This window comes from Phasianus colchicus, chromosome 1 (assembly GCF_987193195.1).
Source record: "Phasianus colchicus chromosome 1, bPhaCol1.hap1.1, whole genome shotgun sequence".
NCBI lineage: Eukaryota > Metazoa > Chordata > Aves > Galliformes > Phasianidae > Phasianus > Phasianus colchicus.
Window position 1 is genome coordinate 66,438,555 of NC_143436.1, and position 27,685 is coordinate 66,466,239.

At 40.5% G+C, this 27,685-nt stretch overlaps 1 protein-coding gene across 7 annotated transcripts in view; it reads left to right on the forward strand.

Moving 5' to 3' along the window:
• Window positions 1-27,685, forward strand: part of SOX5 (SRY-box transcription factor 5) — a 632,328-nt gene that overhangs the window by 135,905 nt on the left and 468,738 nt on the right. For 3 of the 7 annotated variants that reach the window (XM_090146153.1, XM_090146149.1, XM_090146142.1), the window contains one exon: window positions 15,054-15,140. The gene's annotated coding sequence lies outside the window, so the exon portion shown is untranslated. Of the gene's footprint in view, window positions 1-3,943; window positions 4,639-7,617; window positions 7,749-14,677; window positions 14,774-15,053; window positions 15,141-27,685 lie in introns of those variants that run through there. The other 4 variants (XM_090146136.1, XM_090146171.1, XM_090146147.1 and 1 more) reach the window with 3 other exon arrangements.

Genomic DNA, 27,685 nt, shown 5'->3' on the forward strand with positions numbered 1-27,685 from the left:
GGCACGTCATCCCTGCAGATGGTGAGATGCTGAGCTGGAATATGTATGTGAAGCAGGACCAGCCTGCATTGGGAAGAGAGGCTTAGTGTGGTCTGCAGGAATAGTATTTAAAACCCCACAGCAGCAAAGACACCTGATAACTTTTGGCATTCTTTTGAGACCATTGAAAATCAGAGTATTCCTGTGGGATTTGTATTTGAAAGAGAGGAATTTCCAAATCATTTCAAGGTGGTGATGGGTGAAGTCTACTGGAATGCTGCAATTTCTGCCTATTTTTGTTAACTGATTCAGCCTTTCGAGGTCATTTAGGGTGGATTGATATGTTCTCATTCTCCGTATGTGCGGCTGTGCAAGGATCCTGCAGATTGCAATAAATGGGGAAAGGGAAGGAGCAGATTGTCCTACCGGAAAGTAAAAGACTCTTTCAGGATTGTGTAGGTTGTGTAATTTGAAGATCAACATTGCTTATAGTGAACAGATGGAGAGGATGATTAGAAGCTACAAATGCCCTCCTATGCTATAAGCCCAATGTCAGATAAACTACCTCTACAGAAAATTATCACTTTCTGAAATTCTAGGACAACTGTAGGTTGCATTCTATGAAATCAAGAGAGAGAACTGGTGTGAGGAGGAGGAAAGGATCTAGACTGTTAACTGTGTGAGACAGGAAGCTTAGATTCAAGGTGGTTTTAGTGTCTGGGAATGCTTGGCATTGTTTTTATGAAACTGAGCATAAGGAAATTGCCATTATTTCAATCCTGGAGTTCATTGTGGCTATAATTAGTACAAACCAGTGTGATTTTTTTTTCTCCCCTCATTGAGGGCATGCTCGCCTGCCTCGTGAAGTCTAAAAGTACTGTTTTTATCACACACCAGAGCACATATGTTAAAGTCTGACCAAATGATGCATTTTGTGACATATGGCTATAGTGACAGTGTCTGAGAACCTCTGGTTGAGAGCGGTCTGCCAGTGTGCATACATAGCGTAACGCTGCACAGTGTGTAGTTGGCTTTCAAGGTTATGTATTGTAGGGTTTGGTGTTACGTGTGTGTGTGCGTGTTATTTTTTGTTGTTGTTTTAGACCAAATATCACAAAATCACAGAAACACCAAGGTTGGAAAAGACCTACAAGATCATCCAGTCCAACCATCCACCCAGTTGAACTATCACCAATAGCTCTCATTAAACCATGTCCCTCTACACAAAATCCAAACGTTGCTTGAACACCTTCTCCTTGATGACTCCACCACCTCCCTGGGCAGCCCATTCCAGCGCCTGACCACTCTTTCAGAAAAGTAGTCTTTCCTAACATCCAGCCTAAATCTCTCTTGGTGCAGCTTGAAGCCATTCCCTCTAGTCTTATCACCAGTTACATGAGAGAAGAGGCTGACGCCCAGCTCACTGCAACCTCCCTTCAGGTAGTTATAGAGAGCAATAAGGTCTCCCCTGAGCCTCCTCTTCTCCAGACCGAACAATCCCAGCTCCCTCAGCCGCTCCTCATAAGGCCTGTGCTCCAGAACCCTCACCAACTTTGTTGCCCGTCTTTGAACCCACTTCAGGGCCTCAATGTCTTTCTTGCAGTGAGGGGCCCAAAATTGGACACAGTACTGGAGGTGCGGCCTCACCAGTGCTGAGTACAGGGGGACAATCACTTCCCTGTTCCTGCAGGCAACACCATTTTGGATGCAAGCCAGGATGCCATTGGCCTTCTTGGCCACCTGGGCACACTGCTGGCTCATGTTCAGCCGAGCATCAATCAATAGACCCAGGTCCATTTCCTCTAAACAGTCTTCCAGCCACTCTGCCCCAAGCCTGTAGCATTGCCAGGGGTTGCTGTGGCCAAAGTGCAGGACCCAGCATTTGGCCTTGTTGAAACTCATCCCATGGGCTTCAGCCCAGCTATCCAACCTGTCCAGATCCCTCTGTAGGGCCTCGCTACCCCCAGGCAGATTGACACTTCCAAAAGATGCATTTACATAGTGGGTAACAGTGTTGTAAAGCAACGGACAGTGACTGGAGAATAAATGATAGGTATTCACTGAGTTGGCATAAATCTCCTGACTGAGACTGAAGCATTGCTCTCTGGGCTTTCCTGGCAAAACTGTATGCACGTCACCAGGATCTTGGTTGGAATCACTACTGTGAGAATTAGGAGCACATAAAATGTAAAGGTGGAAAATCCCATAACTGAGTAAATACATGCTAGTGTCTGACCAGCACTTGGTAGGCAAAACAGTCATCATCAGAGCATGTATGGCAAAGTGTCTTAATATAGCTCCTTCTGCACGATCTGTAATGGCTGGAATGAAGGTTCTGCTCAATAAGCAGAAAAAATATTGAAATCAGGAGTGGAATATAAAAATGTATTTTCCAAAGGATGAAACAAACTTAACTAGAACATGAAGAACAAAGGATTTTATTTGTACTCGTGGTTAAATCAGTGAAAGCCATGTTAGCAAGTTTAGAGTTCCCTAGCACAGCCCTAGAAGCCAAAGTCATCTCTGGCACATGTGTGTAGGACAAAGTCAAAAGCAATATCTGCTCTAGTCCCACCTTCTTAAAATGCCAAGAAGTGGTCATCCCTCAAGCTCTTACTAACAGGAGAGCCTCTGTTCAGGGCCCAGGGCAGGAGCACCACGTATTTGTGCACGCATGCTCCAATCCACAAATGGCTCATACACAGATGCTATTTAAAATGTTTCTTACCAGTGGGTAAGAAGCTGGAGGTGTTGACACATACTCTGCGTACTTAAAAGAACATTTTAACTGCTGGCAACTTTTGCAGCTTATTCTGGATGTTGGGAAGTATAATGGCAAGAATATTTTGCACAAGGAGAAGAGGGAAATGGTTGAAACATGATTGCATAATATTCTGTTTTAGCAGTATGTATGTTTGTTCATGTGTGTATAAACATACCCTTCAGAATCAGAGTATGCAGCAATATGGAAGTTGTTACTGACACGTGTATGATGTATGGTATTACATACAGAAACTGTTTGTTAAATGAACACTAAGATTGTGAAGTCAGGCACTCAAAGCATGGGAAATGCCAGAATTAGATTTGCCTGCACAACCTTAATTCAGCCCCTTTGTGCATATGCATTATGATAGTCTTTAATTACATGATCACATATCAGACCACTGAAATGATGGTGCTGACATAAGAAAATATTCAATATTGTTTTAATTGTTATTGTTCATGTGGCCCTGTGGCAGGCATATTCTGCTCGCATTCGAACCCTGTCTTTAAAACAGCTATTCCGTAATATAATGCTTATAATAAATACAAGTGAAAATTGCTAACTTCCTGAAGTACTTCTGTGTGATTTTTATCAATGTATTACCTGAATGTTATATAGATATTGATTGGTTTTCACGGTATCTATCTTGGTGGTATTGGATCCATTTTACAGATAGGAGGAAAAAAAATTTTGAAGGGTATAAAAACAACTCAATTAGCTCAAGTTCTATGTAGTTGGCTACAATGGACCCAAACCCTCGCAGCAATCCAGTTCATTTCTTAATCAGTGGACAACCTTAGTCTGTTTTAATCTATGAGGACTGTTCTGAAAGTAATGCCTCCTATTTTATGATATTGGCCCATGTCAGAAGAGGCTGCTGGTGGTATAGCGGTGGTGGTTGAACCTTCCTACGTGAAGCGGGAAGTGCATGAAGCAAAGGTGTGTCATTGAATTCCTCCATGCAGAAAAAATAGCACCCACAGACATTCATTGACACTCATTGAATGTTTGTAGAAAACAGTTCATATCAGCACAGAGAGGCAACAAGTGCTGCATTTGCAGCAGCGTGAAAGACAAGCCACGTTCCGCACAGCCATAAAGATTTTTCTAAGCACGGCTTGCATGAATAGGCTGTTGTTCATTGCTAGCAAAACCTATAGCTAATGGTGGTGACTATGTTGCAAAATTGTGATTTGTAGCCAAGAATTTGCTCTATCAAACAGTGTTTCTGTACTTTTTGTTGTAGCTTCTGTTGAAATAAATAGGAGGCATTACTTTTGGAGCAACCTGTATATATTCTAATTTGTCACAGGGTTTTCCCCACCACCTGAAAGTGTTTGAACCCACATACCACAGAAAAATGCCCTTCCCACTTGGCCTGTAGAAACACTGAAAGAAAGCATTTTCTGAAGCTGAACTGCTGTATGTCCAGCATGGCAAGAGCCAAGAGGCAAGCCAGAGTCTGAGCTGGCCTGGCAATGCTATAGATGCCAGGCTCTTGGAGGGACTGAGTTTTCAGCATGGTGATTGATGCCATTTAGATACAGGCACAGGAGGAGGTTCTAAGTAGAAAGAACCCTTGCTGGAGGTGAAGTTCTCTTGGTTTGCTCAGCGCAGAGCAGAGGAGCTGAGGGGAGGCCTGATGGCGGCTGCAGCTCCTCACAGGGAGCGGAGGGGCAGCGCTGAGCTCTGCTCTGTGTGACAGCAACAGGGCCCGAGGGAACGGCGTGGAGCTGTGTCAGGGGAGGGCAGCTGGGGTGAGGGACAGGTCTGCACCACAGGGCGGTGGATGAGGCCCCAAGCTGATGGAATTTTGCAAGGGATGTTTGGACAGCACTTTCAGACACAAGTTTTGAATTTTTGGTGGTCCTGTGAACAGCCAGGAAGTGGACTTGGTGGGTCCCCGCCTGCCTGGGATATTCTCTGATTCTAGGCCTCTGTTCTGTCAGTGTGTAGAGGAAACAGTTTTGTTTGAGCAGAATTCATCCTGCCACTCTGCCTCCATTGGATGTAGAGGGGAAGCTAATCACACCTTGGCCAGATTTGAATTTTTGAAGTGTTTTTTTTTCACTTCATTGTAACTGCATCAGTTCACTCCAGAAAAGTGAACATATCTACAAGTATATGTTCGGGTGCATTAGGTCAGAAAGTGGGGTATGCATGACTAAAGGCTTCCTGCAAAGGTTTTGGTTTCCTGCAAAATCGTCCTCATTTAGCTTGTGAATCTCTGCTTTCTTCAATTCTCACATTCCTGTACCTAAAATTAATGAGTTAATGGTCCGGCAGGCAACTTTAAGTATTCAATTCATGTTTATTCCTAGAGCTGGCTCTTCTTGGGTGATACTCTTCTAGAAAAAATTGGAATGTGATCATGTAATTAGAGAGTACTGCGATGCTTATGCAGAAAGACTGAAAGCTCATGCTTTTTATGAGTAAATTAGGAATGATTGTGCAATCTTAAGTCTAGTATTTTGCAACTGTTGAATGCTCACTTTTATTTAGCCTTTTTTTAACAAGAATATTTTTGTAATGTAAAACTGGGAAATGAGAATATTGAAGCTCCTCTGCCCTTTCCCCTGACTGAGGTCATCACAGAGTTGTTACTTACAGATACTCAATAGAGAGCTCTGCCACTTGAGCTGGTGGAGTAATTGCTGCTACTAGGCTGTTTCTGCCGCAAGCATCGGCCACCAAGAGATGCTTCTGTTAGTAGTTTTGCCCAGCAGAAAATGGAGTGTGCTGGCCACAAACCCACCATTTACTCCAGACTCTGGGGATAGAGTACCCTGGCAGTGTTGACCCATTCTGCCACACACGCTGAACTAGCTTTCTTCTTCTTCACCTGTGCTCCTCAGCTCCAGCTGACCACACTGCTCCCTTTTTCTCAGTATTTTTTTTTCTTTTGTGTGTGTGAGCTTTAGGTCTTTTCATCAAGTTAGATTGCTTCATCTGTCTTTACTACTTGGAACCAAGCAGTGGGGCATGAAGTTTCCGTCTTCCTAGTGCTGGTCCACTGCTAACATCTGGGAACTTGCTGGAAAGAGCATTTGGAGGAAAGGCTTTTGAAGCCTTTGGGGTGAAGCAGGTTGTCTGGCATGACAGGGATCGATGCCCAGTGTAACAGGCTCATGCCTCTGTTAATGCTGATTTTCAGCAGATCTTTTCTGCAGATGTGCAAAATGAGAGCCTTGTCTTCCTCAGACTTACAGATCGTTCAGGTGGGCGATAGCAAAGGGCAAGTCTTGAAAATGTCATATTCATGAGATAAGTTTCAAGGACAACGGTGCTGTAAACAGTGGTGTAAACTACATCACTTCACAGCCAGGGCAACCTAGAAAAAAGCATGTGTCTCAAGTCATAAATAGTACTGCATGTAGCCAAAGGAGTTCAGATTTTTAATTTGAATCATCACATCACTATTGTGGTGATATTAGCTGCTATGTTTACTATATATAAAATATGTATTTTATTAGGATATCCCCGTTTAGGCGTGGGGCATTTCTGTTCAAATGATAGTAAAGCTTAAATCAAGTCGCAGTATGCTTCCTGCTGATACTTAGAACAGGTATTTGGAGAGAAATGCAAACCACATCACAGGGCTTTTACAGTGAGGACAATCATAGAGACATAATGAATTACTCCAGATTTTACTTTATTTTGTACTATGGATCTAGTTGGGCTGACTGCCTGTATGCACCACAGCTGCTAAAGTAAGAAATACTGCTTTGCATTCAAGGAAGCAGATTTTCATGGTTGCTTTTGAAATAAGCCAAGATGTAGCAACATTATCAGCGGTATCAGTTTTCAAAATAATTCATATTAAACTCCTATAATTCAAGTTTTGAGGGTGTGCAATACAGCCATATTTGGAGGTTCTAGTCAGTCTGTTGTATTGGTGATTATATACTGTGAGAAAGGATGAGGATTTGCTTCTTTGCCAGCTTTAATAGAGGCGAGGTAACTAATTTGATTCTGGACGCTCTCATCATGAGTTGCTTGAAGGTGTTCAAATTTGCTTATGAAATAGTCCCTTCTGAGCTAAGGAGATGGAAATGAGACACTAAAAGGCTTTCTTGAAGTGCTTCCATGTTTCTCAGCTCAGAACATCACATTTGATATTAATATTAGGTACTGAGGCAAAGTCATCAGGTAGAAAAGGGAGGAAATGTAGAAATAGTCATTTTCTTATGTTTCCTCAGGATGCTATTTTGAAGCTTTAAAAAAAATTCATGCTTTGCTGATGAGGCTGCTGTAAACTGGGGAAGTGGCAGATGTAATTTAAGTCCCAGGGCCCTGCCCTAGATGAGGTCCAATACTGGCAGCATACATATTGCTTATATGAAAGCGAACAGATGGATACATTTGGTCAATTCTGCTGGGTTCATATGGAAACCTTCAGAATTTTTCTTACTATTTTCAGTAGAATACTTAAATCTGTTATCTGCTGAGAGTCTGTAGTTGCTTTTGGTTGCTGTGGGTGCTTTTGTAGCTTTGATAGGGAGCGTTTCTTACTGAGGATTTCAGGTCAGATATGTGAAAGATTTGTGAAAGTTGTCCCTCCCCAGCTGTTCCCTCCCCTCCCTCAAGGACCAACTCAGCTACTGGAGGAGTGAGCTGGATTTTTCTCAGCTTCTGTGCCAGGAGAACTGTCAGCTGAGTCTTAATCATGGAGTTATTACTGGTAGTGAAAAGGCAGGAAAGAGAAATCCAGCTTGCTTTTCAGATGCTGGATTGATTGCAGAGTTTTGGTTTTGGTTATTGTTGATGAGGGGGAGAGGAAGGAGGAGATGGGGAGAACAAAAACATTGTATTTGTGTTAATTAAGAAAAACACTAATTTTCTGATACTAATTCATGTTAAATTCTTGCTGGCAGTTTTTGATGGCTCTCAATTCAAAACAACTGAAAGCAATCAAATGAAAGGAGAAGAACAGAGAATCGAAGAGGAGGGGTGAAGCTCTGTTAGAAGAACACAGCTTGTTAGTACTTAGTCTGGGGAAAAAAAGGTGAGATTAATCAGTAACTTGTATTTTGAGGGTCCTCATAGGTTAGTAGGTGTGCACATATTTAATTATCTAATAATATATGCTATGTATTGCATCATGGAAATAATTGAGCCTATCATGCTGATGTGCCATCACTGCATTATTGTCCAGCTGTCTTTTCTCGAGGATATAGCATGTAAAAATATATAAATTGAGTTTCAAGACACTATCAATGACAGCTCTGTTTAGCATTACAGTTCTTAAAGGAAATTATTCTTGCATTTGGAATCACATAAAAAATAGGATACTTTTATCAGAAAGTTTTAGTTTTGAAGCTTTTCAGGAAAGCTGTAAACAAAACAGAGAAAAAAATGAAATCCCTGATATTAAAAGCATGCTTCTATGAAGATTGCAGTTATGTGAGTGCTTCTTTCTTTTTCTTTTTCTTTTTCTTTTTTTTTTTTTTTAATGAGACAATTTAGACATTATGGACAATTTTTTTTTTTTATTTATTGAAAATGAGGATTAGAAAAGAAGAGTAGAAGCTGAGCTCAGTGCAGGAGAGAGAAGGCTTGATTTTGACAAAGTAACTTCTCTGTACCCACCTCATCCTCTTGAGCTATGTGCTTCTCACAAAAACAACTCTACCCGTGTTGGAGAAATTGGCCATCTCTCCATATTCTGCACATTTTGTTTTGATAATAGTGGGTTTGGGGATTAACATGGGTACCCTCATCAGAGCACAAGATACGGTCCAATACAGAAAGATCCATCTATACTATTTTAAATACACTTGCTAACAAAGATTCAGCAGTCATTTCATTCTCTGCTATTCATCATATTCACACATGTGGGATGGGCATTAACAGATTGAGCTACATCTTTTCATTTCAATTCTGTAGCAGCGTCTCTATGCAGTAATATTTTATGTAGTAATAATTTTCTTCCTATTACAGATTTTCTAACTGTGTTAATGGCAACAGGCTGGCCACGGAGACATTCGTGAGAACTACCTTTGCAGTGACATTTAAACAATTTATTTGATCTTGCTTTTGCATATCTGTTCATGCCTTTTTTTACTCTGTTGTCGACCTTAGGAGAATGCTGTATATAATTGTGGATCTTTCAATCACATTTAAGTTTACGAAAAGCTATGCAAATTTCTGCAGTGTGTTATTTCTGAAGTCTTTGGTATTTGCAGTGTGTACATGGTCAGGTGGATACCCCTTGACTGCAAGGTTCTGTTTAAGTAGAAGCTGCCCAGCAGCTCCATGGCTGGTTGCTGAAAGCAGCTGTGACTTAGCTGAGGATGCTGTTTCTTAAGGGTGTGCAGCTGTTGGAAATCTACCTTGGTTTGCTTACCTAAAGTGGGAGGTGCTGTCAATATCTACTTTCCGTGCATGCTAATAGAAAAAAATAGAGCAGAAGAGGGTTGATGGCATGGAGATTTTATGTATCTCACAGTTCACCATGTTTTAATAATTATCAGTTGTAATTTAGAGAAACTGAAATATACAGATTTGTGGCTGAAGGTTGTTATTGATGTGGGAGTGCTGTTGGCTAAAAGCCTAAAATGAGGACTTTTTGTTTTGTGAGGACATATTTCATCCTGTGCTTGATGTAGCTTCACCCATACTTGACCATTTGCAGGAGAGCTCTTGGAATGAGCATGGTTAAAACCAATTACTGGTACTACTGTTGCTATGACCTGCATCTGTTTCTATCAGAATAAAAAATTCTAGTCTAAAGAGTTGTTATAAAACTGTGTGAGCCACAAAACAAGGAGAGTGAAAAGCAAGAAGTTATCTCAGTTAACTGGAAAAAATAGATTTATCAGTTAGCTGATTAGCATATGTCATAGAACTGATTTTACAGAAATTTTTGTTCTATGGCAGTGATTGGGTAGGGAAAAATTTAGGAAAGTTGCTGAATTTTTATGTCAACAGTAATATTCCCCTTCGTTAAAATATGTATTAAAAACATTGGATGCTAACACCGTGGAAATGCCTATGCGTGGTTTCTGCTGTTGTGTTATGGCCCGTATCTGGCAAACCACTTGAAGCATATGACTAATCTCTTCAATTTCTGTTGAAATAATTAGTTTTCACTAAAAGATAAGCTCCTGTGTTTTAAGTTTGTCATAAATGTTTGTAGGATAAAGTACAACTTTATGTACTGTATTTCATGCCTCTCTTCATTTCCCAATCCTAGCTGTGAAAAGCAGAGTTACTGCCTCAGAAAGTAATGTAAAAAGAGAGCTGGTCACTTCAGTGGGTCAAGCAGCTGTCCTTAGCGCGTGTTGTCACACAACGTGTTGTTACTGGATTACTGAACTGGTTTCTTTGTCCATGTGTAATAGCCTGTCTACAAACGATAATAATCACGGTATGTGTCACATTTGGTTCTCTGAAGCACTGAAGCTTCTCTGTTGAAGGGGAAAATTCAAAGCAATCATCAGTTCTCCTAAAATTGTCGGTTTTGGTTTCCACGTTCATACCAATTTAGTGCCTGGGTCTGATTTTTCCATTATCCTACATCTTATATGCAACCATGGTTTGCTGTCTGAAATGAGTAGTCCAACAATAAGACAAGGGAAAATCAAGCTTTCTGTCCTAAGGGTAAAGAAAATTATATGTAGTTCAACTTTCTCAAGTGACAACATTCATTAGGCTGCTACTACAGACAACTGTATGTAGGCACTGATAATTCAGTATTTTCAGGGCACTTCCAGTAGAAAAATCACAAATTAATGTTTGCAGGATATGTTTTCTTGGTGATTCCTTCATGTGTAGCTTTTAAAAGATTATCTGTGGAAATGTAAAATCACAGAAAGCTAAACCAGGGGTCCACTCGGACTTTTCTCAGATTTGCTATTTCTTTTGCCTCCTTCCTTTGGACGTATGTTGCCTGAAGCTTGCTTGACTTGTGCCTATATTGTGTGCAGTCCCATCTGGTGTCTCCATTAGGACCGGTCTGACTGTTGCAGAGTCAGAGTATCTTAGCCATCTCTAGAGCAAAAAGAAAAGAGATAAAATGTGGAGTTGAAGATATTAAGTGTGTCAGGAACATAGTAGCTCTTTCTACTGATTTTTTTTTTTTTTCCCCTCATATGATTTTGGTTTTGCTTTTTTTTTTTTTTTTTTTTTTTAGTTTGGTTTCATTTGTTTGGGCAAGTTTCTTGCCATTTACCTTTGCATTTACATCTCCCATTGATTGGCAATTTTTAAACTGTTTATTGTGCTCTTTTGTTTAGCTTTTCAAGAGCTAAAACAAAAGCCACCAGGCCCTGTGAGGGACACATTTGCATGCGGCGAGCGTTGCCCGAGGAAAAAGTAATTGCTAATGCATATTTATGTGGCACAAATTTGCCATTTGTTTATGCATAAAATTATCAATAGTGCAGGGCGGCCCAGCCGTAGAAAATGGTGACCTTTTTAGCTTAATAAATAGAAATCAGCTGTTATTGTGAAGAGATCAGCCATTTATTCTGTGTTGAGGGACACTGTTGGGAAAATGTAGATTGGTGCCGGCAATATCATTAAATGGAAGGCCAGTGACCCTTTCGGTATAGTCTATTATACTTTATCTAATAGGGGATAAATGACTCTGGTTGGCAAATAGATTAAAAAAAAAAAAAAAACAACAAAAAACACCCCTCTAGACTTCTCTTATTCCTCAGCCATATGAACAGGTAGTAACAGGTAGTAGGTACTGAGGAGATAATGTTGCATAAGCCTGCTGGTGGTATTTTTCTAGCAGAAATGTAACTTAAGAAAAATAATAACAAAACCTGGGAAAAAATAAACCACCACCACCAACACACGCAAACACAAAAACAACCCTCAAACTCACTCTGCTTAAACCAGTTTTGACCATTTTGGTTTAGAGTAGGTACAGTGACTGAGGCCAGCCTATGATTCTTCCACGTTTGCATCACCAGAATTTGCCAGATTATAACTCAAGATACCGAAGGCCTCATTTGCCAAAAGGTTGCTCAGGAGCTGTAGCAAAAGTCTTGTGCTTCTCCCTTAATTGACTTCAACCTCAGGAAGTTCATGTGAAAATGAAAGTACATGCTAAAACCCCTGTGTTTCTCTTGTTCTGCTCTCTATAGTGCATTACACCATGCATAACTGGAAGCAGGTTTATCCACCCCACGGGTGAAACATGGAGAGATGTGAGTCACAGTAACTGTAAATGGTTGTGTTTTCTGTGCCTTTGTGTGATGGCCTGGGCATTTGATTTTTTACCTTTGAGTAATATCCAGTAGATGTTTGTGATGGCAGTATTTTATTTCTGAAGTTATCTGTTAGATGATGAGATAACCAGGCTGACTATGCAGATGAGGGAACGGTACATAAGATGAGATCCCACCTGTTATCAGTGTGGGACTGCCTGCCTCCAGCTCCTGCTTTCAGAAACTCCTGCTGAGGGCAGATCAGAGGCTTTGCTCTATTTGCTTCCTAAAGACCTATCACAAGCTAAAGTCATCATTGCAGAAAAGCCACCACAACATTTGTTCTTGAGTGGCATCTTCCTGATGGCTTCATTAAAGCTGCAAAGAGGTGAACAGGACACAGAAACCTGCCAGCTGCATCTCTGGAGGTTGGGCTTGGAGGCACAAGCCTTGAAGGCTATGTCAGTGTGTTGTTTTCATCACTATCCAAGTTCAGGAACAGTTGTTGTTTTTTGTTGTTGTTTTTTGATAAAAATGAATAGTACATAATATGGAAAATAAAGCATAGTATAGGATGTATTACAGAGTATACAATATAGTGCACTGTAAAACCATGACAGAAGATTTTGTTGAGAATGTGCGCTTCTGTTCTAGTTTTCTTCATGCCAACAGTTTCCTCTTGTATCAGGACAGTTCTTGTGTCTCCTGTTTGTGTTTCTTGATATGTTTAACTCCTGTGCACAGAGCTCTTGCCTCTTTCTGGAATGCTGCAGAATCTTGCAGTCATCCCAGATAACAGTGCCCAAACCATGTTGCAGAAACAGAGGTACAGTCAGACATGTTATGGAAACAGAGAGAAAGTCAAAGGAATGGTTGGAAGTATAAATCTTCCTGGGTGCTTCCTATGGAAACCACAGTTACGGTGAAATGAAAATTGCAGAGTAGGATATAGATTTCTCTACGTGGTGACAGATCCTCTTGCTGGTTCTGTCACTCCATTCAGAACCATAATCAACAACCAAAGTTTCTGAAGTCTCTGTAAGCATTTGGGGCTGAATCGTCTTCTGCTATAATTAAATGGTATTTTTACCTTTATGAACGGATTTTTATTATTACTTACATTGAACTTGGCTTATTCCAAGTTTGTGGGGTTTTTTTTCCCTCCACAAAGGGTCCTTTCCCATACAGATATCCCCAGCTCTGCTCCTGTAAAAGCTCTTTGGCTATACATCAAGGCTCACAGTCTATCATTAGCCTCAGTTTTACTTTCTCTTTTTGAACAGTCATAAAATAACCCCTTTGAAGTATGGGTTTTTGACAAAACTAGAAATATTAACATAGATAAAATTAACAAGTAGAATATTCTTAAGTGCACTGTGTGGAAAGAGATGCAGGATTCACACTGTTATAAAGTAACCTGGCTGTATCTGAAATTCTAGCTCAGGACATTATTACTATTTTCTACAGTTAAAGTGGTGGTAGTTGTTACTACTGATTGTTTTTTTGTCATATCTGTGCCTGCTTAGGTGCTTAGGCCTACTTTTGGTACTCTGAGGTGCTGGTAGGGCCTGCTGTCTGGTAGGTCCTGCAGATCCTTGTTTTCTTTAAAAAAAAAAAAAAAACATATTTATTTATTTATTTATTTATTTATTTTTAAAGAAAATTTTGCTGACTTATCTTCACTGAAGACTGATTTTTTTCTCCCTCTTCTTTAACATAATTTATTTGAAAAGCCCATAGAGATATTCATCTTACCAAGAGCAAAATTCATGTTTGAGGAAACTTCTGTGCAAAACATTGAGAAAACATTTTTGTTTTGCTCGTCTGACTGCTCATAAACAAAATAGGAAATGGAGATTTATCTTCAGAAAGTCTTCCTGCGTGCAGAAGTCAGCCCTGACCAAGGAATGGGCATCTTTTGAAACATCTTCCACCAACCCACCCTTGTGCCTCTTGTGTTCCCTGAGTGCCATCAGAGCTGCAAAGTAATTACATGCACTTAAACCAATAGAGAAGAAAGTGCTTGGGTTTAGATTTGGAGGTTTCTGACTTCACAATTTGGTTGTGGGTTTCTGGATGCTTGTTTTTTTTTTTTCTTTTTTAAAACTTTATTCATCAATGTTTTTTATTCCAAAACTGTTCTTGTATCTAGATTGATATTAATAAATAATTATAAGATGGCTTCAGAATGCAAGCCCTGACTGCCCTGCCCTGGCCTCCTGAGTGGCATGTGGGTTGGACTTGGCTCATGTGAATGCTTTTGGTTGCAAAGATGGTCTCAGAGTGGCTGATGTGAATGTGTTCTTGTCATCTGATTAAACAGCAGCAGTTCCAAGTAGTCTGTATTTTCAAACCCCTGTTCTGATGTGCACTTGGGAGGTCTGTGTCCTTTCTTCCCTGAGAATAACACAGCAGCAGCCACAGCTATGGCGGGTGCTTGGAGTCATCTGGGGTGCAGCGTGCCTCTGAGCTGCAAGGGATGAGGTGGGGTTTGGGATGTCACACTGCCCAGCTTTAGTGGTTGAAGTGTTGGGCTTTCAGTCACACTTGGGGAAGATGCCATCTCAGGAAGCTCAAGTGTGACTCAGAGACCCATAGTGTGTGAGTAACCCATAGTGTTTGAATAACCCTCCTAGTCACTGAGTGACAGCTCAAAGTAAAGGCAAATGCAGAGGACTTTGAGCTCCCAGTCTCATCCTTGCACCACTAACCATGCAAAACAGTCTAATCATGCAGGCATCTTATACTGGTGATATAAAAACAGAATCAGCGAGTGTTGGTTAGGTGCTTAAACACTTCAGAAGAACAGGAATATGTAGTTCTATCTTGCTTCTAGTTTGAGCTTCGTATTGATTTATCATGAGAAGAGGTGCCACTTGAGTTCTAATAATGTCTAGTTTTCTTTTCTTTCCTTTTTTTTTTTTTTCCTTTTGCTATTACATATTTCTATGGCAGCTTTTACATGTGATATATTTTGGGTCACACATTAATTTACACCAGTCTCTGTTCTGCAAAAAAGAGTTCACAAACTAAACAAAAAGGAATGAGGAGGGGGAAGTCTAGCAGAGCCCAGGCTTTTGTTTCATGTTTTGGATGCATTTTCTTTTTAAAATAAAATTGTTGATATGCATTTGCTTTTATTTTTCTAGCCTTCCTCTTGCTGATGACCGGGTTCCTGTTTGATCCTGTTTATAAGCTTCCGAAGACTGAAAATAACCTCAACTCCTCTGCATCGGGTAGGAAAACAAAACCCTATAGAGACATACTGCAATTACTCTGGAGGGCTGGCAATATGGAAGAGTGGGGTGTGAAGGAAGAGCTTGTGGGAAAAAAAAGGAGAAGGTTACTAGGTTACCACAAAAGACATTAGCGTACACAATTTTTCTCACCCACTCTTTCGGACTGGGGAGGAGGGGGAGGAGTGGGCATATCTGTAAATGAAAAAGACTGTTCCTCATGATGCATATTTCAAGTATAGATGCTAAAAGTTTATCTATACTGTTACTCATTCAAGCAAGGAGTGTCGTTCTATTTCAATGTATTCAAAAAATATAATTTTAGAAGATTTAGAGGCATTGAGTATCACTTAGAAATTTACTGGCGAGATTAAAAAAAAAAGAATCCCGACATTATTACAAACTTTTGTGTATGTATGTGTGTGTGTATATATATATATAAAACATTAGTATTGATGCCTAAGTAGACATATAAGCACTAGATTTTTTAGAAACACTTTATAAAATGACATACCTTTCAGTTAGGGAGAGTGGGTGGAAGAGAATTCAGTTAAATGTTACTGTTGGCCTGACAGGAGCTTCAGCTCCAGGTAATTCCACAGTTAGAACATCACCTCCATCCCGTAGTACTCTGTGCTTTACCTGGCTGCCATGAATAGTAAATATTTGCAGAATTACGGGTTGATGGTCAAGAACCTCCTTAAGGTGTGTTTTGGTTTTGTTTTGTTGTTCTTTATGTTGCTGTCGGGAAGAGTGGAACGTGTGAAATGCTTCTGAGTGCAGTGAGATTATCCTAGGGTTAGGCTTCATCTAGTCTGATCGCGTTGCTGTCGTAGTCGCATGTTCTTGAATAATATGTCCACCTGCAGAGGGCTGTTCCATGATTCTTGTTGGGACAGAATTTATAATTGACTCCAAATGTGGGCTTGTGAGAATAACTGATAATGTTCTGGTGTAAATCATTAGTTTTATGCTTTGTAGAGAGGCCGTAGGAATGTACCTGAGGTGACAATCCAAGTTGTGGCATTTTAAAATGAGTGATTTAACACCAAAAAGTTTTGTGATTCACTTTTCTCTTTTCTAACTGCCAGAAGTCAGTTGTGACATTCATGTATTTCTTCCTCTTCTAACTAATATTATCAAAGAAGAAATCGCTAATTTACCAACCAATGCTTAATAATCAAGGAAGTGAAACTTCTACTTGAGAGGAAAAAAAGTAATTCTTTGCTGAGTTGCTGAACGATTTTAAATAATGTAAGCTCTCCACGTACTGAGCAAATGATCGGTTTTTTTAAGGCTTTCATTCTGAGAAGGGGTCACCAGCCTTTGAGAACGAGCCACTTTGTTGACAAATTTGTCCTCTAAACCGAATGGCATTAATTAGAACGTTAAGCTGCAGATCCTTACTTTTTGATGTGGGTGGGGTTATCAACAAAAAAATCATAATAAATTTGATTGAAGATGATTTTAAAAGGTCTGCCACCTGTAGATAAAAATGTGCATTACTACACATGATAATTACCAAGACTGAAGGCCGTGACATGATCCATTGACCTTTTGAAATCAAAACACTTACTATAAAGAAAAAAAAGGCACCAATTTCTCCAGCTATGTTAAAATAGGACGTCTATATATTCAACTGTATCGGTGCACTGTAATATATCTAGGGAAAAAGACACTTCGGATTATCTGTTAGACTCAAGTTTCCCGTCTTCTCCTCTGCGGGCTTATAAATCTCTGACTGATTTTGTACGTGTTGAGAGATCTTTTTTTGATCTAATGAAATCGCTAAAAATATTCAGGTGTCTGAGACGGGAGCAAAACATCTCTGAGCCACCCTACAAAAATAAACTAGTTTTGTGTGTGCATGATGAAAGAGTACAGAAACAGATTTCAGCTTCAGGCTTTCTAGAGGGGCATTTGTGGTGAGGGAGGGGAGAAATAACCCAGCAACTATCATTGTAAAAATTATGAAAAGCACTTTGATGGTCCTTTTTAAAGTCAGTTCACTAAATGGGGGCCAAAGCAAAAGCCTGAAAGGCAACTCGTAGCTTGCCATTAACAGCATAATCCCATCGCTGCTGTTTGTGGTTGAGAATGAGTGTTACTGCGTACAGTAATGGTGAGAAAAACTAAAGGGAAATAAAGGATGCAAGTGAAATATTCTCTGTTTTCATATGAGTACTTGGAACACCAAGCAAGCGAAGAAGCTGCAATTTTAGCTAAGCTTAATGTAATAGAAGACCACTGCACCCAAACTGTCTCAGCAGAACTTCCTGCATAATTAGATTGTAAATCTTCTCAACTGAGGAAGTTTTGCCCAGGGTCAGATTGTCTAAGTAATAATCCATTCTACATAAATTAGAAGATTTGAACTGCTGGGATACCTTATTACATTAGTTTTGTTTTTATTCCTAATATAACTAAGGAGAACAAATGCAACAATTCTTTCTCCTTTTCTTCTTTTTAATTATGTTTCATCTCTTTAACTTTCGATTACCTCAAAAGGCCTTTCCTTGTAGGCTTTGGATTTTTCCTGGGCAGTGATGATGAAGTTGCCATCTAGGCAAATTAATATATTTTTAATATACTTTAGAAAGTTATACCAGTGAATCTTTTGGCCACCAGATTGTGTGATATCACTTCCTTTGTGAAGTATTTACTGAGAGATGCTGCTGCTCCCATATTGTGCTCGTGTTTTCTGTGATGCTGAAGTTTTACCTCACACTGTGACTCCTTTGTTCTGCAAAGAATAGAATTGCCGTCTTGAGGGTAAGAATTAATGGACATCAATTTACCAACAGTTAAGTTTTTAATTCAATTATTTTCTTTGAGGAAAATGGAACTGTGGGTACTTGACTTGCATATACAGCTGTATGTAAAAGTGGCAGGGGGCTAAATCCCAAGGTCATTTTTCAGTCAAAATCCACCACTGGGATTTCAGTATTTGACTTAAACAAAGGGACCAATTTGCAGTGTAACATCAATTAATGTGTCTTGTTATTGATGTTTTTTTGTTCTATATCTGACTTCCCCTACAAAATGGAGGAGTGGCCAACTATTCAAGAAAACCTGTACTTTTACAATAGATCTAGGGGTTGGTACTGTATTTCAAAAATTAGAGGATCATTTGAGTTGGAAGGGACCCTTAAAGGCCACTTAGTCCAACTCCACTGCAGTGAGCAGGGACACCTACAAGCTCAATCAGGTTTCTCAGAGCCTGGTCCAACCTCACCTTGAGTGTCTCCAGGGACAGAGCATCCACCACTTCTCTGGGCAACATGTGGCAGTGCTTTACTACTGTCATCATTAAAAACGTCTTCCTTATATCGAGTTTAAATCTCTCCTCTTACAGTTTGAAACCATTTCCCTTTCTATCATGACAGACCCTGCTGAAGAGTCTGCACCCTTCTTTCTTTTGTTTTATTATTACATTTTACATTTTATTTTTGTTTTTACTCTTTCTTTGTACATAGTTAAAGCCATATTTAAGAATCAGGCATACTAAAACTTCGGGACTACACCCTCAAGATGTCTGTGTGCACTGCATCATTCCCAAAAACAGGAGAGGAGATGTAGAGGGACTTCTGAAAGGGCTTGTGACATTGCAGGCTGGAGTATTGTGGGCTGTTATGTGTATGCACAAGGTCTTGACCTGGTAGCAGGATTGCAAAACTGGTCTGATCTAGATTCATGGGGATTTTTTTGTCAGATGCGCAAGGGTTGAAGCAGTTTACAGAAAAGGAAAAACCTATGTGACAAGGAGGTCGGCTTCTGTTGTTAATGATGTTTTAAAATGTGTCTCTTCTTAGTGAAAATCCACGTGTAACATTATGATATATACTATATATATATATATATATATATATATATATATATATATACATACTATATATATGCTTTTTCAGAGAAGAAGGAAGCAGTCTTGGGAAGGGGAAGTATGAATTCCATGTTTCCAATCCTATGCCCAGGGGTAGAAAAATTGAAAAACCGAATGGGTAATTTTGGGATTTGAAAATACAGGAGTATTTTGATTGCCTGATTCTGTCTGCTCAGCTCCTTGCTGACTCTGTGCTCAGCTTACTGGCAAAGCATTGGCAGCAGAAGGCAAAGCCTAAGTTCTGCTGGGGACATGAAGAAGTCCTGAAAACAGATGTGTTCCCAGACCAGAGTCACCCTTCTCTCAACAGTTGTGCAAGGAACAGCACGTTTTTCTCTATTGCTGTGAGACCCTAGTGGCTGCGGGAAAGGAATACCACTTTAGAAGACATGAAGGAAAGAAACTGAGGATCTGTGAAAGGCCTTTGAAACTGATATTTTGGGAAGACATCACAGTGTTCAGGTCCCCCTGGAAGCACGTGTGAGAAACGGAAGTTGGGAGATAGGTCCAAGTCAAAAATAATGTCTTAAAATCCAAACTCGCTGTCATTACATTTTAATCCTTACAGAATTACTTTTATGTGTTTAAGTTGTTTATAATTATTATTTAACAGCAAGTAGCACTGTCTTTTCTCAGGAACTCCAGAAATAAAGAAAAGCAGAAATCAGACCTCCAGACTACTTTTGAGGCAGAAATAATCCAACCATTATTTCTGGTGTAAAAGGTTTGTGAATAGCATCATTTGCCTAGAAGCTGTTTTCCAACCTAATAACTCCCAGAATAATGACCTAAAACTGTTTCCAAGAGGATTAAGGCCCATATAACTATTAGGAAATATAAGTTTTTGAAAAAGGCTATTTCTGATTGGCTGAGAGGTGAGTTTTGATTTAGGTTAAAGCCGCTTGCTTGGGAGCATCAGTTTCAATCTCTCTGAAGTCAAAAGTGGTGAAGTAATCCTCTGGAGAAGGATTGTCTGAGGGTTATTATATATATACATACATATATATATATAGAATATGTGTGTATGTAGAGATATTACTTATTGCTGTAATGACCTCAAAGATGGTCATTTAACCGGGTTTTTAATCCGTTTGGGAGGGAGGTTTTAATCTTGGGCTTTAGTTTGCCTTGGGGGAAAAAAAGCATTCAAAATGGGCTGAGATAGCAGCTGGACACTTAGCTTGTTGGGTAATCATCACCTGAACACTCTTCCTTGGAGAAACCGAAACAGAGAATTGACTGTCTCCCATGGTATGGGTATAGTTTTAAGGTTGCACACTCGCTGTGTGTGCCTTACTCCTGTTAATTGCTTTTTTAGCTACTGTGATCTGTAAAGAGGGGGGAGGAGAAAATGTGGGCTCAGAGTGACTTGGGAATATCTGCAGCACAGGGTCAGGCATTAACAGTTAGAGGAAAGCATGGATTTGCAGCTGAATCCCTTTGATAGAAGTACAACTCAGTGAGCAGCTCTTTAAATTGGCAAAACTTCCCAACCGTGCATCAAAATACTGGTGACAGACTTTTGCAGAAGAAAGCACATGAATTCTCACTGAAATGGTGGTTAACCACTTTTTTTTTTAACCTTTTTGAAATAATTGGAGGTAGTGCCATAGCTTCTTTTGGGTTCCCCGGAGTGTTTCAGCAGGTCTTACTCAAGTCCTGAAACTACCAGGGAGTTCAGGCAGCTTTCTCACAGGGTGCCTTCACTGCCCACACTCAGGATTGTTTTGTGTACGTCCCACAGTCACATAAGGAGGTGAAAGCAAACATCTGGCATTAGCAGAGAAAAATAAAATTGGTTTAGTTCTATAAGCAATGAGTGTCACCTGTCATCTGGGAATTTGTAATAATATGCTTGTGCTGTATTAAATCTGGCCTTGGGTAAGGTGTAAAGGTGAGTTAGCAAACCTTTTCACTGGGAAAAAAAAAAAAGTGCCAAATTTGAGAGAGACTGAAATCAACATTTAAGAAAGCACAGAAAAGATTTTATCAGTGGTGATATTTAACAAACAGCTGAACTGGACTCTGTTTGGAAAAACTCACTCTAATAATATTTTGCATTAGTTGATTATAGCCACAATAGAGACAGGCAAAGAAGTGTTTGCTGATCAGATCTATGGCCAAATTCTTACTTCTAATGCAAGATGCACAGTGCCAAAAATCTGATGCATATGCTTACGAAAGATTTTTCTGGTTCTATATGTACTATAAATATATTCCACATGGCTTTATACAGAGCTCTCTGTTATTTCAGTAAATCACAAGCTACTAAGCCAAATCCAAAGAAGGTGAAGCTCTGAATAAAATTCTGTAACATTTTATGACTTGAAACTCTCTTTTAGAATATATTTGTTTCATTACTTTGTGGCTTTGATGGTCCCAATTGGGTAAGCATTGAAAAGAGGTAAAAAATCTTTTCAAAAAGTTGTCTTGTTGAGATAGGCTAGCAGACAAGGAGAAAAAAAAACCTGATGTGTATTTTTTTTTTCCCCAGTAGTCTGGATTTCAGTTTAAAATGAGGAAAATATAGTTGCTAATTAAAATAAATTAAGAAATACTGCTGCCGAAGATGTTGCTTGATGTGATTGAGTTCTGCCAAACTGTTTGCCTAGTTTGAATACAAGACTTTTCCCAGGTTTTCACAGCAAAGATCTCTGCTTCCTCCATTCCCAGGTGTGGGACCAAAAGCATGTTTTGCAGCTTTGTCTCTCTCTAAACCTGCAGACAGGTCTATGTGGTGGCCCTGCACCTCCTCAGCATCTCCCCATGCAGCAATTAAATTAAACCTAGCAGTTGTCTAGCTGGTTTATCTTTTTAATTTAAGAACATTGTATTCCAGCATTTGAATATAGAAAGATTAGAAAAGAGAGTGGAAGTGGAGGAACAGTTTGGTAAACCCGTGCAGTAGAACTGCAGTTATTTCCCTGCTACAAGCAACAAGTCACTCCTGTTCTTCCCATTTATTTAATCTCCACCCCTGTTATACCAGAGGCAAAGGAATTTGAATTCCTTTTCTTTTTATTGTTGTTGTTGTTGCTATTTTGTTATTTTATTCTTCTGTTGATGTTTTGTTTTGTTTTCCAGCAGCAGCTTTATGTTTCCAATGTAAGGAGCTGTCACGATTGGTGATACAGATAGGCTATCATACCAGTTGATTGCTTGTCCCTTGCCCATAATCAGAGTTGCGCCTTCTTTACTGTATTTTTTTTCCACATACACAAGCTTGTATTCTTTCTGTAGCTGAAAATTTGAGCTACTAAACAGTCTGCTCCCTGCCATGCATTGTCTTGTGCAGATGCTAAGAAAAAGCCAAGAATAAACCAGGCTGAGGTTGTTACTTATACCTGTGACACCGCGGTGGTGATTACTGGGTTTGGGAAAATTTCAGGACAGCGGTATTGCACCATACAGTCAAGGGAAGTATCACTGGAGGTGTAGGGTGAGGTAAGCAAGGAGGGGCAGTACCAGTGAAGCTGGGCTTTTGGGTCTCACAGGCAGGTTTCAGCAGTATCTGTAAGAAAAGTGTTCTGCATCTTTCTGAGCTCCTGCCTCACTGCACATCTCCATTGGGGTGCCTATGGGATAACACCCTAGGGCTGCTCCTGGGCCATGGGCTGGGAACCTCCATGCTGGGAGGGCCAGGGCTCCAGCAGAGCCAACCTGGGAGACGGGAGGGTTGACGGCTTCAAATTCTGCGCCTTCAAAAGGGTTAATGCCAAGGTGCTCTATTGTATTAATGATGGTTTTCTCTCTGCAGAGCCCATTGGGCTCTTTCAGGGGCCTCTCAAAACAATGAGTGCAGTGAGGCTGTTCTGTCTAATTACTCCAAGACAGGGATGCTAAAGAGGAATTAATGACAGTTGACAAGTGCAATTAATAATTATAGCAAAGCCGGGAGTCATGCAGCAGGCAGATGACAATAACAGGGTAACTGTACATGACAGCTTTCATCCGTTCTCCCCCCCCCCCCTTTCTTTCTTTTACCCTTTAATGTGAGCTGCTGCATGCATCCAGGCCTCGCTGCGCGCTGACAGGGAGGGAAAAGGCGCTGAGATCTGGTCACTTGGCTTTGGCTGAGTTCTCACCTCCCCTCAGTCGCTCCCTCTTAAAATAAATAATAAAAACGAAAAATAAAAAAAATAAATAAATAACGGACAGCACCAACTTAACGGCACAGGCTTCTGTTAGCTTTCACGGTCAGGTGTTGACAAGACTGCTTAAAATTCATGTTGGGAGATTGGAAGGAGAAGGGGACAGGGAAAGGCAGCAGCAAGCTGGAGTTGAAGTGGGATTTCCATATCAAAGGCCAGGCCTTTGGCTCTGAATGGTAATTAAAGTACCCAGATTTCATCTCCTTGGTCAGCTCATGAAAAGGAAAAAAAAATTAGAGAGAGGATTTTTTCACTCCCTTTAGACTACAGTACAGCAAGCAGTAAATTAAATGAAAGTTGAGCTAAAAGGTGCCTAACGCTTCAATCTTTTGCATCTAATAGAATCTATGATGTTTTTAAAGCATTTATTCAGTTCACATCTTCATCTTGCTGTGATTATAAAGGATATCATGTCTGCTTACATTTATTGGGCACACATCTTGGCCATCCCAGGGTTGTAAAAGGATTTCACTTTGCATTATGTTGCTGTTGTGTTATGGCCTTTCAGTTAATAAAAAAAAAAAAAAAAAAAAAAGAAAGCAAAAAAAAAAAAATCCAAAAAAAACCCCACGTGTGAAGAGAGAAAGGAGGCACATTTCTCTGTAATTCCTAGCTGGTCATTGTAAGAACCACCAACACTGAGAACCAAATAAATGCAAATTTAATGAAGCATGGGGAACCGGTAATGAGATACAACAGCCTCTCACCTTGAGGTTGCTGGTTCAGATCTAGACCAGGGTGCTATGGGAAGTGGCCACAAACCAGCAGCCACGTGGCAGTAAATGTGCATTGTTTTGTCACCTCAGTGCGGTTCCCAGTGGCACGTAGCGATGAAATGAAAACCTTACTTGCCTTTGCTAATGGTGCCTCTTCAGGGACAAGGGCTGTGCGAGCTCTGGTTTTCTTGCCCCTCACTTGGATCCTGTTCAAGTCACACTGAGCTGTAAAGTGGGGCACTCAACCCAACCCTCTCTCCTGGCTCTGGGCTCCAAGGTCTCTGAAGCCATGGATTTCACCTTTTGCAGGCAGTGGGTAAGCACCCGAAGCATGAGAGTTTCACAAATGTCGCTGGCATCCTGTTTTGCCCACTTTAGGTCTGGACTTGCCAAGTAGTCTCTTAACTCCTTGGCCTCCTGCCCCTGGGTTTGCACCTCAGTAGGCCCACGGTCGCACCCTCAGGCCTTGAGGGAAGAATCAGTTCAGATCTTCTCACTTCTGCTCTGTTGCTACGGCAGACGGAAAGGATCCCAACCTTGAGTTTCAGAGCTGTGTATGTCTAATTAAAGGTGACCAGACTGGGTCTCGTTTACCTGCAGGCTGAGTCAGAGCCTGCCATAACTCACTGAAAATGCATCTCCTAGCCCCATTGGATGCTGGATCAGTTCCCTGAGTTGAAACCCTGCCGTCTGAATGTTGTGGTGCATTTTCCTATAGTTTCATCTCAGCTATTACAAATGTAGGCCTTCTGACATGACCATTTTATTATGGTATGTTATAGATGTAGGTAGTGCAAGTGGTGTCCTCTCTGTATTAACATAGCTGCTGTGACAGAAGGTGTGGAAAGAACTTGAAACAAAACTTGGAATAATTAAGATCAAAATGTGAAAAGATACAACAAATGGTAAGAACGTAAAAATGAGCCAAACTAAATTCTAGCTGAACTCAAAACCACCCTGAACTTCAGAGGCTTACAAATGTAGACTTGTATTCTAAACACTGGGACTATTTTTCTTCTTTCCCTCCTCTTTTTCTTCCTTTCTTGCTCTTTTCCTTCTCTTTACCTCTCTAAGGCACTCTCTCCTTCCCCCCCCTCTGTTCAAGTGCATCATTTTCTGCTATTGTGTTTAAAAAACTCTGCTGCAGGGGCTCTGAAATGAATAAAAACGTAATCCTCAATGTGCCCATTGTGCACTCTCATTTGTTTTTGCTGTATCGATTTATCAGCGGAGGGAAATTACTTGCTGGAAGAGAGGATGCCAGTCAGAATGACATTTATTTCATAGTACAAGGAGGCTCTCCAGCGTGTTTCCATGTAACCCAGATATTGGAGCTGTAAAAGGGCTTGTAACAAGGTTTAGTGCTATGATTAGATCGTGTGGAGCACCTTGCTTTCATAACAACAGGCACTTGGCTGGAGCCAAGGCCTCAGGTTATGGTCAATTTTTTTTTTTTTTTAATTCCTTTTTTCTTAATACAGAGTATTAAGTATTATGTAGCTTGCACCCCAAAATACTTCTCTGTTCAAAACTTAACCATGTACACTTGTGAAATGTCATTTGATATTTATAAAGGGTCTTTATAATGAAGCTTTTGTGTCACGGAGCGAAAAAGATAATGTATTTACTTGTTAATCTCTTCAGTGTTGTGCTTCCTTGCATTTCTAGTGAAATAACCCCATGATTTTAATTTACCAAAGCAAATCTTTTCCTCCAGTATTTTAAGCTACAGTTGCTCAAGGCTAATAATTACCTGTAAAGATGAAGCGTATTCCTTGTCCCAAACAATGACAGTCATATACATGTTGCAAATAAAGATAGGATTCAAGAAACTGAATCCTGGCCACAGTGTTGGTGTTCAGCTGCTGTTCCTGGACAGCTTGTACCAAGGGCTTTGCTGTACTTTCTTGCAGCCAGTGTCTGTCGAGCTCAGCAGCCCTTTTTCAACAGCATCCAGCATCAGGTGGCTTCAAGGGAGACCCCAGAGCCCAGAACAGGCTGTCCTCTGATGGGCTGCTCTTTAGCAAATTGATATTGGCTTATCCTCTGCAGCATTTCATATACATTTGGATACTTTCTGTTAGAAGACATTCTTAAAAGGCTTGACATATTTATGGCTCTTTAAGAACCTGGGCCTGGAAATAACCTTCTGCGTTGTCAAGCTCTTCCTCCTAGCAGGGATATTGATAGCATATAACCTTCATTAATTTCCTGTGATTTTATTTATTGGCATAGATGTGAAGTTGTTGCTCATTTCTTCAAGTCTCTGGCTCTCTCTTTTTGACTTACCCCAGGTCAAGAGCTCCTACGGTGTCATATGGCATGGGGCTTTGGGGTGAGATGTGCCCTGTCATCTCGGGGCTGTTCTTGCCCTGAGCTGTGATTTTGGCGGGGTGCCCACAGCACCTGGCTATGGTTGCAGTGTATGGAAGCTGGCAGTGATGTGCAGGGAGTTGTGTCTGCAGTGAAGGTTGCTCAACACATTCCATCCTAAAATTCTTCTGAGCTGTTTTTAGCTTTGCCAAATGATTTCAGCTTTGGCTGATATTTTCCATTTGGGGTGATTGCTTCAGACATTAAAAAAAAATAAAATAAAAAAAAAATTAAAAGGAATTTTCAGCCAAAATAACTTAGCTGTTCCAAAAATGAGAGAAAAAAATAAGTTTGTTTTGCTTTTTATTAAGAGTATTCTTCTCACTGTCTTGGCAGGAAGCTCAGCTCTCAGGTTACAAGGCTCTAAAATGCCAGATTTTTGTATCCAGCAATTTCTTTTAACTTGTTCAACTAACCTGGGGACCTCCTTGCTGGACTGGAACCAGGCGGGTGCTCACCCAGTGTGGGTGAGCAGAGCTAGATCAAGTCAGTCAATCTGACTACATGGCTTTTTCCCACTTTATACAGAGGATAATGCTGTTGCCACGACGCTATCCAGCTGAGCTCTGACTGGGGCTGCATTTGAGCTGCAGTTAGCTGGGGATCTCTGCTAGCTAAGCTTGACCTGACCTGAACTGCTTCTTTCTAGTCTAGATGAGATGTGTTATTTTCCTCCTAAAGTTCAGGTCAGTCATGCAGCGAGAGTAAAAGAGAAAGAGTAATAGTGAACTGTAGAAAAGAAATAAGATGGAATAAGTGCCTAGCAGAAGCAGAGGTTGATACTCTTGCTTTTGGTATATTTGGGAGCACGCACACAAATCTGCTGATGGAACTTGTTGCAGCACTAGGAGCGTGGCTCTTCTCTGAAGCAACAGGCAGGGGTATTTGCTGGAGTGCTGGAGGCCTCCACTTCTGCAGGCAGGCAGTGACCCTGCACTGAGGTAGTGAAAGGCTGGTGAGAGGAAGTAATACTCATCTGGGGAGTAGGAAATGGAGTTTGTGGTAGGCGGTCCTGGTGAAGGAAGTCTTAGCATATCAAGGACTGAGGAGGATGTGAGGTGGATTGTAGTAGCCAGAAAACGATCTTGATAGTTTTCTGGTTTGCACTGGGAAAATCTCATATCATTTAGGAATGATCTCTTCCGTCAATGCAGTAGGCAATGGGAAGGTTGACTAGTTTTCTTTGTTTTCTGCATACCCAGCCAGCTATATTTTGAATGAGATGTGGGTATTGGTAACAAACTGATACAAGGAAAAACTAAGTCGAAATGGTGTTATTTAAAAATAACTGCTTTGGTACCACAAAGTCTAAAATTATTTAGGCATATGGAAATGTATGTAAAATCAATACACTACTATGTCATTTTTTGCGTCAGAATCAGTGTGTGTCGGTGCTGACAAAATGGCATACACTACCTTTCCCCA